The sequence below is a fragment of the Oncorhynchus masou genome, chromosome 9 (assembly GCF_036934945.1).
Source record: "Oncorhynchus masou masou isolate Uvic2021 chromosome 9, UVic_Omas_1.1, whole genome shotgun sequence".
NCBI lineage: Eukaryota > Metazoa > Chordata > Actinopteri > Salmoniformes > Salmonidae > Oncorhynchus > Oncorhynchus masou.
The window spans coordinates 36,453,160-36,468,378 of NC_088220.1; positions in this window are offsets into that span (position 1 = coordinate 36,453,160).

Sequence of the window (15,219 nt, forward strand, 5' to 3'; positions counted from 1 at the left end):
ACCTTTGTCCCCTTGTGCAAGGCTTCTTCCTTGCTGAGTAGCCTTTCAGGTTATTTCGATATAGGACTTGTTTTACGGTGAATAGAGATACTTTTGTGCCTGTTTCCTCCAGCATCTTCACAAGGTCCTTTGCTGTTGTTCTTGGATTGATTTGCACTTTTCGCACCAAAGTACGTTCATCTCTAGGAGACAGAACGCGTCTCCTTCCTGATCGGTATGACGGCTGCGTGGTCCCATGGTGTTTATACTTAGGTACTATTGTTTGTACAGATGAATGTGGTACCTTCACGCATTTAGAAATTGCTCCCAAGGATGAACCAGACTTGTGGAGGTCTACAATGTTTTTTCTGAGGTCTTGGCTGATTTTCTTTTGATTTTTCCATGATGTCAAGCAAAGTGGCACTGAGTTTGAAGGTAGGCCTTGAAATACATCCACAGGTACACCTCCAATTGGCTCAAAATATGTCAATTAGCCTATCAGAAGCTTCTAAAGCCATGACATCATTTTCTGGAATTTTCCAAGCTGTTTATAGGCACAGTCAATTTAGTGTATGTATACTTCTGACCTACTGGAATTGTAATACAGTGAGTTTTCAGTTAAATAATCTGTCTGTAAACAATTGTTAGAAAAATGACTTGAGTCATGCACTAAGTAGATGTCCGATCCGACTTGCCAAAACTATAGTTTGTATGAAATGTGTGGTGTTTTAATGACTCCAACCTAAGTGGATGTAAACTTACGACTTCATTTGTAGATGTCCAAGATGTCCAAGGACATCACAGTACAGCACAGTACAGTGCAACGCAGTACATTAGAGTATAGTTTAGTACAGTAAGGTAAAGTAGAGAAGAGTATAGTTCAGTACAGTACAGTACAGTACTGTACAGTACTGTACACTACAATAGAGCAATTTATACTGTACTTTTCTTTAGTGTGTTCTACTGTACTGTTTAAACTGTCCAAGTACCTCTGCTCCTTTGGAGATTTGGCTTTCGGCTCGACCGCCCCCAGCCTCTGGAATGTCCTCCCTGATGACCTGAAGGCAGCACTGTTCGGCACTGTGCTCTAATGTACAGTACTGTGCTGTCCAAAGTTGTGAAACAGACATTGATGATTAGTTTACATTTGAACTGTACGTCCAGTGTCGGTCAGTGCTCAGTGGGTTAGAGGGCTGGTTACAGTGACTTGAAAGAGAGGGGGCTCATGGGTAGGTATTAGTAATAGCTAGGAGAGGTGATATTGGCTGGAGAGAGGTTGAAGAAAGATAGGGAGCGAGAGAGGGAGGGGTTGTCCAGACTGTTTTCACATTCTTGCTTTGACCACCATGTGAGAGAAAGAGAAAGAAAACAGTTATGAGCAATGTTCCCTCACTGAGCAAATTTCAGCACAAACTTGAACGTTGTGAAAGTTCTGTGAACACAGTTACAGTTTCAGACAGTGGTCAAGTAGGCTACTGTGGCTATTTGATCATAATTTAGGTCTACCAGAGTGGCCTACCATCAAAAACAAAACAGCCAATGTGTGGTGTTCAGTGTAGGACTACTGTGCCTGCCATGAGACGTATGAAAAAAACATGCAGGGCTTGACATTAACCTGTTTATCCACTTGTCCTTCAGACAAGGTAATTGAAAATGTTGTGGTGTTTTTTGATGCAAGAAACTACTTTATAAAATAAAATACATTATTATTCCCATACCATTATCAGACAAATTATGCTACCCTCTGCCTATTGGCTACTTAGCTTATTCAACCCTGTCTGAAAATACAACACTGCTCCTTTAAGACAAAAGAAAATCTCTTCATCTCACTCGCTTTTCAAAGATGTATTAAAATGTACATGTTTTGTGGTCTTGTAGGAAGCAATCACTCCCGCCATGGCTGACTACAAATGATCTATAACTGGGCTAATGCTGTAACTCACTAACTAGCAAAGCATATGAACAAATGTGCACCCGAGGCTACATGCAGCTTTCGCTTTGATCTCAAAAAAAGCACATCTACCAGCTCATGCTGTTAACGCAGTCCAGTTCAAAGTGAATGGCACAGATCCATATATGGCAATGGTCGATTTGCTTATAGGCCTACTGCAGCGCTGATTGGTTATGCCACACAGCTCTCCGTAGAGTATGGGCTGAGTCATGTGTGTCAATGCAATAGAATCCTCCTCCGATGCGTTCTGTCTACAACAAAATCTACTGCATAGTTATTAGTTTTGCATACTAAGTCTTGCATAGTTCATTTTGTTTTGGTAAAGTGTATCGAAAGTGACTAATATTGCTTTGATTCGATCACAATTCCCACAGTATTTGGAAATGTTGATAGGGTTAACTAAGGGCAAAAACTCTAGAAAATTGAGTGAAGTTCAATCTCGTGCTTCTCTGCGGGGGCTGATATTTCTGCATGTGCAGCTTAGAGGAAACATTGGTTATGAGCTGAACATAACAGTATGCCAGTGGACGGGAGGACAGTAGCAGTTGACCCAACTGTGGTTTATGACTACTATGAATTCCCATTGTTGCCAATTCAATTAGTCAATCTGTTACTGATTGTTTAGTCATTCTGTTACTGATTGTTTAGTCATTCTGTTACCGATTTGGTAACAAAGTGACGCGTTTTCATCAATTAATAAATCATAAACCAAATTGTTATCAGTAAAAACACTATAATTAATTGGTAGGTCTACCTTACCTTGTTACTTCTGTGAACTTTCATTATCCTCCCTCCTCATGAGGATGAGACATTATAAAATATCTTAAAGATATGTGGGTTTTTGGTAACAGAATGACCAGACAGAAGGCAATAGTTCTGACATTTATAGAAGGCAAATTATTTCTGCAAAACAAAATATACATTTTGACATAAATTGGCAGGGGTCTCTAATTTATTTCTAATACTTTTGAAGAGTTTTTTTGCTAGAAATTTTCTTCGACCCCATTTCCATCTGTTTAACCAGAAATCAAAGCCTTTGCTTATTCCAAATTTTGGGGATGGAAAAAGGTTGAACAATTTATATATGACTGAATTTCTCAAAATAATACAGATTCTTAGCTGTCATTTGGCACCAAATTTGATGAGCCCCTATGAACTTCACATGTTAGTGCTCATGGGGCTTTTTAACATGGAAATCTCCAGTTAAACGAACCATATGCACAATAACTACTCTAATAAATGTCCAATGGAAATTGAACAAAAACACATTACACAATGTGGTAGCAGAATGACAGCACAAACAGCACAGACCATCATTCTGTTATCAAACTTTGCATCTGCACTGTTCTTCAAGTATAATCTTCAGTAAAAATTGGTGAAAGTCGTTCTTGTGCATTGAATTGTATGGTTTGCTTAACTTTGCAATCATTGGTTTTTCTTTGGCATCCATTTTGAAGTGAAAAATCTGAGTCTCAGCATCATTTTGTTACTTTGGAATTGCCTATCTACCATGTTCATTGGGTAGTGCCATGTTCAACCATAGAATAAAAGGCTTTTCCTATTAAGCTCTGGCAGTCTGGTGATTTTACCAACAATAAGAACTGTCATAGATATATCACTCCCGAATAGCCATGATGTTGTGAATTTCTGCAGTGCACATCTAATCTGAGGCCTGTCAAATCTGGACCTGATAGGAAAACCCACCAAATCGCCTGATTTTGGCACTTTCAGAAAAGGACGACTGATTGTCAAACTTGTTGAATTATAGTCTCCTACCCAAATAATACCCATGATATGATATGTGAAAAAGCAGGGAGAGCACAGGGGAATCTGTTCCTGTTGCACTGAGCTTAACCACTGCAAACACGTCACATCACAGCCCAACCCTTCTGTGTGCCTTTGGCAATGGTTCAAAATGACAAGATTTCAAGTGCTACTTCTTTCTTGCAGGGTAGACAAAAGCATTGTGTTAAATGTTTTCATAGCATTGGTCTATTCTGGCAACTGAATTTGGCAACAGAAACTGAGAACATGCATCAGAATATTGAACAAAAGTATTCTGTAATAATAACTCTATTGTGGCTTGAGACAATTGTTGTGGTGTCTCCAGTGTCAGGTTGGAACAAACTTGCATAAACCATAAACTTGTCAGAAAAAAATATATTGAGGAACTTTGTCAGTGCAAAAATAGTATATTGATGACAATATTATACGGGTTCAACATAAACCAAACAAGAATGATTTAAACATCAACATATTAATAGTCCTATCAGAGCCAAACGTCCAAAGAGCAAATCCACAATTTAAATAAAAAAGTGATCCGACTTTTCTGGACCTTTCTTCCTGACAGCTAACGGTCCCGAAGCTTCTGCACATGTGCAGGATTCACTACTTTCCACAGTCTCTGCTCGACTCGTAGAGAACAGGCTACTCTGGCGAATGGTGCTCATGGAATGACGTTAGATCAAAGCTAAATCAATGTCTGCAAAATCACATAATTATAGTATTCTACACAACATAACTGAATATAATATAATAGTATAACGCTATATGACAAAAAACACCACCTTATTTCTTATGAGATTTTAGGATGATTGTGCGACTGGATCATTTTTTCTCTCATTTAGCCAGAACACAACAGCGAGCCACTAGGCAAAATATGTGCTTGACTTAAACTAACCATGGGTAGGCTATGCTAGAGTTTTTTAACACCATCTTCTAAAATATGTGTTCACTGTACAGAATTCAAAACAACACTGTGCATAACTAAGAACCCCTAAGTGCATATTCCCATGAAACTGATTGAGATCAAACGGTTGTCATGCAGATGCTGCATTGTAAAACTGGAAGAATTATCATTCATGTTTGACAGTGAGAAATGTGAAGGGAAGGTGACCACAAAAATGTATGCGTAACGTAGAGGTAAAGAAACACATGCACAGAACGTGATACAGAATGGGGAGATTACCTACGGTTAACTAAGGATCTGGAGCCTCGGCCAACAATTTTTTTTTTGTCCTACCAGAACCTCCAGTTTGGGTCTTTGAGTTTTGAAAAGAAGTTCAAGGCCAAATCTAACGAGATGGATACAGTATGTAGTGAAAGAGCACACTTTTAGAGAAAAGGGTTCCAAAAGGGTTCTCCGGCTGTCCCCTTAGGAGAACCCTTTTTGTTTCCAGGCAGCACCCTTTTTGGTTCATGGTACAACGCTTTTGGGTTCCGTGTAGAACCCTCTGCGGAACAATTCTACATTGAACCCAAAAGGGTTATACCTGGAACCAAAAGTGTTTTACATGGAAACAAAAATGGTTCTTCAAAAGGTTCTCCTATGGAGACAGCCGAATAACCCTTTTAGGTTCTAGATAGCACCTTTTTTCACACGCGAGAGTGAATACTTGGTGGAAATATCTTTGGCAGCCATTATAGTTATGAATCATTTTCAATAATATTCTATTAACTTTGCACAACTCTTAGGGCAACATATGTCCATAGTTTTTGTCTTTTTCACAATAACAGCCTACCAATAGGCAAAAGGCCTCCTGCAGGGACGGGGGCCTTGGATTAAAATAAATAAATTACAATACAATATAAATGTAGGACAAAACACACATCACAACAAGAAAGACTACACAACACTACATAAAGAGAGACCTAAAGACAACAACATAGCAAGACAGCAACACATGACAACACAGCATGGTAGCAACACAACATAACAACAACATGATAGCAAGACAACATGGTAGCAGCACAAAACATGGTACAAACATTATTGGGCACAGACAACATCACAAATGTCAAGAAGGTAGAGACAACAATACATCACGGAAAGCAGCCACAACTGTCAGTAAGAGTGTCCGTGATTGAGTCTTTGAATGAAGAGATTGAGTTAAAACTGTCCAGTTTGAGTGTTTGTTGCAACTCGTTGCAGTCGCTAGCTGCAGCGAACTGAAAAGAGTAGCGACCCAGGGATGTGTACAGTATGCTTTGGGGACCTTTAACAGAGTGTGACTGGCGTAACATGTGTTGTATGTGGAGGATGAGGGCAGCAGTAGATATCTCAGATAGGAGGGAGTGAGGCCTAAGAGGATTTTATAAATAGGCATCAACCAGTGGGTCTTGCGATGGGTATACAGAGATGACCAATTTACAGTGGGGTATAGAGTGCAGTGATGTGTCCTATAAGGAGCATTGGTGGCAAATCTGATGGCCGAATGGTATAGAACACCTAGCCGCTCGAGGGGCACCCTTACCTGCCGATCTATAAATTATGTCTCCGTAATCTAGCATGGGTAGGATGGTCATCTGAATCAGAGTTAGTTTGGCAGCTGGGGTGAAAGAGGAGCGATTACAATACGAAACCAAGTCTAGATTTAACTTTAGCCTGCAGCTTTAATATGTGCTGAGAGAAGGACAGGGCACCGTCTAGCCATACTCCCAAGTTCTTGTATGAGGTGACTAGCACAATATTGCTCAGAGTCAAGGGCAATGGTGACATCATTAAGGACCTTTAAGGTTGCAGTGACACATCCATAGCCTAAGTGGAAACCAAATTGCATACCCGAGAGAATACTATAGATATCAAGAAAGCTTTTTCAACACTTTTGATAAACAGGGCAAAATAGAAATAGGCCTATAACAGTTAAGATCAGCTTGATCTCCCCCTTTAAATAAAGGACAAACTGTGGCTGCCTTCCAAGCAATGGGAAGAGGAGACAGGTTAAAAAGTTTGGAGATAGGCTTGGCGACGATAGGAGCAGCAGCCTTAAAGAAGAAAGGGTCTAAACCATCTGGCCCAGATGGTTTTTTGGGGTCAAGTTTAAGGAGCTCCTTTAGCACTTCAGACTCAGTGACTGCCTGCAGGGAGAAACTTTGTAGCGGGCCAGGGGGAAAAGAGGGAGAAGCATCAGGGATAGTCGCATTAGAATGGGTGGGGATAAAGAAATGTTGGATGGGAAAGGAGGCATGGCTGAGTCAAATATGACTCCATCCTTAAATGATGACTTAAATCTTAAATCTGCTTTAAGAATCTGTTTGAAAATTGCTGTCCATCAATGATTCCCAACTAAATTTACTTAACTTAAGGAATTTTGGCAAAAACAATGGATATACAGTATGTTGCACTAAGAATTATGCAAGGTTGGTAAAAACTTATTCAAAATGATTCACAGGTGTAATGCCTGACAAAGGTGCTTTCCCAAGTACACTACATGACCATTGCACTGATGCTGGGCGATAGGGCCTGGCTCGCAGTCGGCGTTCCAATTCATCCCAAAGGTGTTCGATGGGGTTTTAAGATCAGGGCTCTGTGCCAGCCAGTCAAGTTCCTCCACACCGATCTCGACAAACCATTCTGTATGGACCTCGCTTTGTGCAGGGGGCATTGTCATGCTGAAACAGGAAAGGGCCTTCCCCAAACTGTTGCCACAAAGTCGGAAGCGCAGAATCATCTAAAAAGTCATTGTATGCTGTAGTGTTGAGATTTTCCTTCAGTGGAACTAAGGGGCCTAGCCCGAACCATGAAAAATAGCCGAAGACCATTATTACCTCCTCCAACAAACTTTACAGTTGGCGCTATTGCATTTGGGCTGGTAAATGTCTCCTGGCAAACCCAGATTTGGCCGTGATACTACCAGATGTTGAACCATGACTCATCCCTCCAGAGGACGCTTTCCACTGCTTCAGAGTCCAATAGCGACGAGCTTTAGACCACTCCAGCCGCCGCTTGGCATTGCTTATGGTGATCTTAGGCTTGTGTGCAGCTGCTCGACCATGGAAACCAAATTCATGAAGCTCCCAACGAACAGCCCTAGAGGTTTCCTCTACACAATAACAACACTTACAGTTGAACAGGGCAGCTCTAGCAGGGCAGAAATTTGACAAAATTATTTGTTGGAAAGGTGACATTGTATGACAGTGCCACGTTGAAAGTCACTGAGCTCTCCATTAAGGCCATTCTACTGCCAAGCTTTGTCTATTGAGATTGCATGGCTGCGTGTTTGATTTTATACACCTGTCAGAAATAGGTGTGGCTAAAATAGTCAGAATACAGTAATTTAAAAGGGGGTCCACATACTTTTGTATATGTAGTGTATTAATTCTGGGGTGTGAAGACATACGCAGTCAACACATCCTCATGATTCTGTTGGCATTTTGAAAACTTTCTAGAATTGTTCTTTTACTTTGAAAACATGAAATAGACCTTCAAAGAGCTCTCTGTACTTTGCTCCGTTCATCTTTGCCTCGATCCTGACTAGTCTCCAAATCCCTGCCGCTGAAAAACATTCACACAGCATGATGCTACCACCACCATGCTTCACCGTAGGTATGGTGCCAGGTTTCCCCAAGACGTGACGCTTGGCATTCAGGCCAAAGAGTTCAATCTTGGTTTCATCAGACCAGAGAATCTTGTTTCTCATGATCTGACAGTCTTTAGGTGCCTTTTGGCAAAGGTGTGGCCGTCTGGCCACTCTAGCATAAAAGCCTGATTGGTGGGGTGCTGCAGAGATGGTTGTCCTTCTGGAATGTTCTCTCATCTCCACAGAGGAACTCTAGAGCTCTGTCAGAGTGACCATTGGGTTCTTGTTCACCTCCCTGACCAAGGCCCTTCTCCCCCAATTGCTCTGTTTGGCCCGTTTGCTCAGTTTGGCCCGGGTGGAAAAGGTCAAGGGGTCCGAAGGCACTGTATGAACCACACACTGACAAATCCAGCAAGAATTTAAAAAAAAGTAGTTAGTAGTCTCCAAGGTTATGCAGCATGTCTTTAACATTGACAATATGGTCAAACTAGCTCCATAGTTGTCATAAACGGATTCATCTATTGGTTGAAAATGTAGTCAGTGGTGAAACATCACAACTCGGCAACTTAGTCAGCAAAATTGTCTGAGTTTCCCACTTGTAATTCCAAATGGAGAGTCGTTCAAATGAAAAATCCGTGTCGGAACTTCCGATAACTCCGATAGCACCAATGGAAAAAATACAAAAAAGATAATCCCACATTCAATTATTATTTTTCACCAAAGCAGAGTGGTTATGAGAAAAAATATGACAAACAAAAAAGTAGCAAACATGGCTAGGCTTCCCAAACAATGGGCCTGCAGCCTAAATTCAAGATAGTACCCGTGGGTTGGACCTACCTCCAACCACACCCATATCTGCAGCCTTAATAGGCAATTATCAATACAATACAGTGTGTTAACATAGTCTTGGCCAAGTACATACATCAACATTTTTTCCCCCTAGTTTAATCAATTACTTTGTTTTAGGGGAAATGTTACATTCATTTTCACTTCATGATTTCATGGGAATGCATGTTGGAAGGTAAAATCACATGAAAGTGCAGTGGAAAGTTTTAAGTTCCCTGGCGTACACAGCACAGACAAACTGAAATGGTCCACCCACACAGACAGTGTGGTGAAGAAGGAGCAACAGTGCCTCTTCAACCTCAGGAGGCTGAAGAAATTTGGCTTGTCACCTAAAACCCTGACTTTTACAGATGCACAATTGAGAGCAACCTGTCGGGCTGTATCAACGCATGGTACGGCATCTGCACCGCACATCACTGGGGGCGAACTATCTGCCCTCCAGGACACCTACAGCACCAAATGTCACAGGAAGGCCATAAAGATCATCAAGGACAACAACCACCTGAGCCTGTTCACACCGCTATAATCCAGAAGGCAAAGTCAGTACAGGTGCATCAAAGCTGGGACCGAGAGACTGAAAAACAGCTTCTATCTCAAGGCCATTAGACTGCTAAACAGCAATCACTAACTCGGAGAGGCTGCTGCCTACATTGAAACCCAATCACTGGCCACTTTAATAAATACCCCTTTAAATAATGCCACTTTAATAATGTTTACACATCTTACGTTACTCATATCATATGTATATACTGTATTTTATACCATCTATTGCACCTGGCCTATGCCACTTGGCCATTGCTCATCCATATATGTATATGTACATATTCTCATTCACCCCATTAGATTTGTGTGTATTAGGTAGTTGTTAGGAAATTGTTAGATTACTTGTTAGCTATTACTGCACTGTCGGAACTAGAAGCACAAGCACTTCACTACACTCGCATTCACATCTGCTAACCATGTGCATGTGACCAATACAATTGGATTTGATTTGATTTATTGGTGAGACGTATCCAATAAACGGAATGACAGGCCCACAAATTACCCCACATTTCACTGTCCCTTAACTGAAGTGTTTCTAAGCAATGGTATTGAGATTCCCCCATTCTTTGGACACTACCCCCCTTTGGGACGTGTAGTATATTCCCTACAGGCGAGCACCATTTTGATGGACAGTGTCCATTGAGCTCCACTGTGTCCATTGAGCAACACATGTGAAGATAAGGAGGCTCTCTCAAAACTAATCACGAGGTTCCAGGCATTAGAGAAGTCCACTTATGAGGAGAGAAGAAAGCATCTCCTGTCAAAAAAGGATCTATGTGGCCATTGAGGGATACGTACGTTTGAGTGGCAGGTTCCCGGGGGACGCAGTAGGAGGAAAACCCCAATGTGGTTGAATCGGGGGAAAAAATACTCCTTTCAGTCTCAATGGACCCTCAATGAGACGTTGAGTGCCACCTCCTCCTCTCTGAGACAGAAAGAAGTTCCACACTCCCAAGAAGAGGTCTTCACCCATCCCTGCCCTTTGAGAGAGAAAGAGAGAGAAAGAGAGAGAGAGAGAGAGACAGAGACAGAGACAGAGACAGAGACAGAGAGACAGAGAGAGAGACAGAGACAGAGAGCAAAACATGTTCTCCATCATCAAATATGAACAACAGGACCTCCGAGTGAGTTCCAAGAGAGCAAGCCACCTCCAAATCCTGTCTACAAATCCCAGTGGACTAAACAGAAATTTCACTCAAAATGACATGGGTGCATGGGCAACAGAAACAATCCTCTGTTGGTGGCATTTGGGTCCTTCTCACAGATGGCCCCATTGGAGCTGTGCCTGTCAGAAAGAAAAGAGCTACACTCCCCCCCCCGTCCGTCCGTCTACCAAGGAAGCTGCCAGAGCTTGTGAGGTACCTAACGTGCTCCGAGGCATTCATATATCTATGGCTGCTTCAGCAATAATGGACTCCTAGGAAATAATCTCTGCATTTCCACAACCTTTTCTACTGTTGTCTATACACAATCAAGGACATAAAATTAAGTCTAGTTCAGTTTTCAACTGGAAATTGGTCTTTCACCTATACATCACCTTATGAAATCCAGAGATAAGTCTGTGTGTGTGTTTGTGCATGTGCATACTTGTTTGCCTGCAAGTGTGTGTGTGTGTGCGTGCAAAGAAAAAGCCATTAAGCAACACAGTATGTTCCTTTTGCCTAATAAGAGGCTCACGGATCTATAATTCCACACATTTCAATCCACATTGGATTTTTGTGCAAAAATCAATACCCTCATCGCATTGGTTTGTGATTACCCATCATGCAGAGTGAATTGATCCTTTAATAAAATAGTGTGCTTCGATCCACACTAGCCAGCTATAGAGGCAATTGTTCTTCCACATTCTCTCTCCCTCTCTTTCCCAACATACCTGTGCAGTGCTAATATTAAACACATTTTTTTAACCTTTATTTAAGTTGGGAAGTCAGTGAAGAACAAATCTTTATTTTCAACGACGGCCTAGGAACAGTGGGTTAACTGCCTTGTTCAGGGGCATAACGACACGTTTTTTTACCTTGTCAGCTCGGGGATTCAATCTTGCAACCTTTCGGTTCCTCGTCCAACTCTCTAACCGCAAGGCTATCTGCCGTCCCCAAACATAATGCAATCACAATGCCTACAGCTGATTTCATTATCCAAATTTAGCATACCACAAAACAGATGCAGTGAGGCATTTGGGACTATCTTCTATTCTTGTTGAGGGTGAAATTAGTCTTGTTTTGAACCAGATGTGGTTTCTATTCACAGCAGTAGTCTGACATGGCAGTGGCCCCTATGGTATAAAAAAGGAACTACACTTTCAAATAGACATTAAAATGTATAGTGGGCCAGGAGCTTTTCCTGACCATGTCACTGTAGCTTGAGACGGTACTCTCGACCTCTCGGTGCTGGAGGAAATAACGACCAGTCAGGTATTTCATCAGCTCATAGGGCAATATATCACTCTGCTTCATAATGCATTTTGCAACCTTCCTAGAAGGCTTTATGGATATAGTTTTACTGGGTGTTTATGGGCAGTTATAAACACCTATGTTTTTGCATTATAATACATAGCTCATAAATCATTATGAATATATGCTTGTAATGCATTAAGAGGATATATTCACAGGCAGTGTTACCCTATTCCGTCAAATGAAACACATTTTCCTTTTACCACATCCCTTGCCTCAACACTTGGCCAGACCAAAGGTCTAAACTGGGAATCATATGTGGGAGGTCTCTTTTACCCTGTGGCAGAAAAGTTGCTTCCTCCAAATCGATTACGCACAAAGCCCTCTTAAGACCGTTGGTCTCCATGGAGGTCCAGCTTCCCTGTGTCCTTCTGGAGTAGGAACACTTCACATTCTACAGATCCTGCCTGAAGATTAAAGGAAGGCACTTTTGTGATTTTTTTTTTTTTACGGAGCCAGCACTACCCTCCTCCTCCACTATTAGGAAAGGCAGCCATTAAAGGAGATGGTCATCTTGTCCTTGCAGTTGCATGATGTAATGTAGGATGGCTCAGAACTGATGGTGAAGGACAATTAGTTCAATTGCAGATAAAGGGGAAGCGCGCTGCTGGTTCACTCAGAATGTTTACTCTGGATCGGAGGCGTTAACCGCATTAAAACCACCACAACTTGCAAGCTGTTCCTCTCAGTGGATATTATCTGTAGATATTGATACCAAACCATACCTATTCTTAACATCCCCCATTATAACATTATCTGCAAATTACTGAATTGGGTTCAAACAAAAGTCCTTGCACCCAAGATTATAATAAATTGTTCCAAGTAGATGTTTGGTGCTCATTCCAAAAAGATATAACTTTGATATCTTGCGTGTGCTTTTCCCCCATGGATATATTATTACTCTCCTGTCTGTTTTTATTTTACACCTCTCTCTAAAATGACATGCAAGCTTTGCTCTGACAGAACTATGGTTATTGTGTCCAGTTTAGTGTTTTGAAAACGTGTTTAGTAAGTTAATCAGTTGACTTCCCAATCCGTCCTCTTTGTGCAATAGAGGACTGCTTTCCTCCCACACTTTTACAGTATCATTCTGAATTGTATGTATTTGGACCAAGCTCAGCACAGATGTGCATAGAGGTCCTACACACACAGGCAGACAATGACTGGCAATGAATCTAGCTAAAATATATATATATACTGTAGACTTTAAGGTAATACTTAAGTCATTTTTTGGGGTATCTGTACTTTACTATTTATATTTTTTAGAACGTCTACATTTACTTCACTACATTCCTAAAGAAAATACGTACTTTATACTCGCATTACAATGAAATGACGTTGAGCCAACATGGAATAGACAGTGAATTGACGTCTGTGCCCAGTGGGCGTGGTCTTCACTAGTGCCTCTGATCTGGCGGACTCACTAAACACAAATGCTTTGTTTGTAAATGATGTCTGAGTGTTGGTGTACCCACGGCTTCCTTAATAATAATAATAATAATAATTGTGCTGTTTTGTTTGCAGAGTATATGGAATTTGAAATGATTTATAGCATTTACTTCTACTTTTGATACTAAGTCAATTTTAGCAATTACATTTGCTTTTGATACTTAAGATAAGCATATTTCAAACCAAATACATTTAGAATTTTCCTCAAGTAGTATTTTACTGGGTGAATTTCACTTTTACTTGAGTCATTTCATATTAATGTATCTTTACATTTAATCAAGTAGATTTTACTGGGTGACTTTTACTTGAGTCATTTCCTATGAAAGTATCTTTACTTTTACTCAAGTATGACAATTGGGTACTTTTTCCACAACTGAAATCTAGTTATGAAATCATCTTGAACCAATCCCCTGTCCCTTCTTCTCCTCCTCCTCCAGCGGAAAAGAAGAGAGGTCCTCATTCTCTGTCCTCTTCGTCATCATGAGTGGCTTGAGAAAAAGGGACCCTTGATGGCCTCTTGAGGGAACAGAGAGTTCTATTTCTGGTGCACGAAATGGCCTGCCGCCTCCCTCCCTCGTTGCCTCCCACCATTGCTGTCTATTCATTATTGTGAAGCACTGCTGCTGTGATCAGATATGAACCAAACAGACGTCCAGTGTTCTTCTGACCTTGCCTCTGCTTCCTACTTCATCCTTAATGTTTCAGCGCTGTAAGGAGCACAATTCCATTTACAGTGCATGAAATGTTGCATTAATTGATAGACTAATAGCCAAAAGATTTGAGGAAATGTGGTAATGGGACAAGACAGTAATGCAGGTGAAAGTTGTGGGGTTTTAGACAATAGGAATAGGAGTGCGGTGGTGCTGGAGTTGGGGCTGGGGTGGGGGTGGAGGAGAAGACGCTTAGCAGAGGCGTGCATCTGTGTGCAGGCATAAATATTGAACAGGTGGCCTGTGCGGTAGACGGAACGGCATGGTGCTACGATGATGGAGTCGTCTCTCATGAGCGACGACACCTCTCCTCGCTCCAAGGGGTAATTCTATTTCTCCAGACGTCAGTCAGACTTAATGGATGCTAATTCCCAATGCTAGTCCCTCACTGCTTATCAAATTCACCCCTTGATATTCCATGGTGCTTTATCTCCGGTGTTTTTGTCCAATGGTTGATCTTGGGTGTCCATTTCTCTTATGTAACATCATATGATTGTGTAGCCAAATCTCATTCCAGCAGGCCAGGTTCGCCATCTCCACAAATAGGTTTTCCTTGGAATTCCTTTGATTTTATAACAAGCCATATGCATAGACCCTAGATGTGCTCAACCCCTTTGATAGATCTGTTCCCTGCGGAGATGTCGTTGCACAAAACCCGGTTCTAGATGGTGGACAATGTTTTCATTACTATCTGTATACATTGAGAAGTAGCCTATAACATCACAGATCACTTGAATGTACAACGCCTTTTTAAGGCACACTTTCTGCATACATGCACAAGTGTTTCAGTGTTAGCTAAACGTCTACTGACACTCCTTTGGAAAATTTGCCTGAAAAAGCCATTGAGATGGTACACAATGAAATCATACCCATCGTGATATGAGAAGACCCTGCAATTCTACAAATAGCTTGGAGCCTAATCTCCCCCAAACACTCTCTCCTACTTTCTTAAGGGCTAAAACTTTCCCAGCGTCTGTAGCTTCATAGAA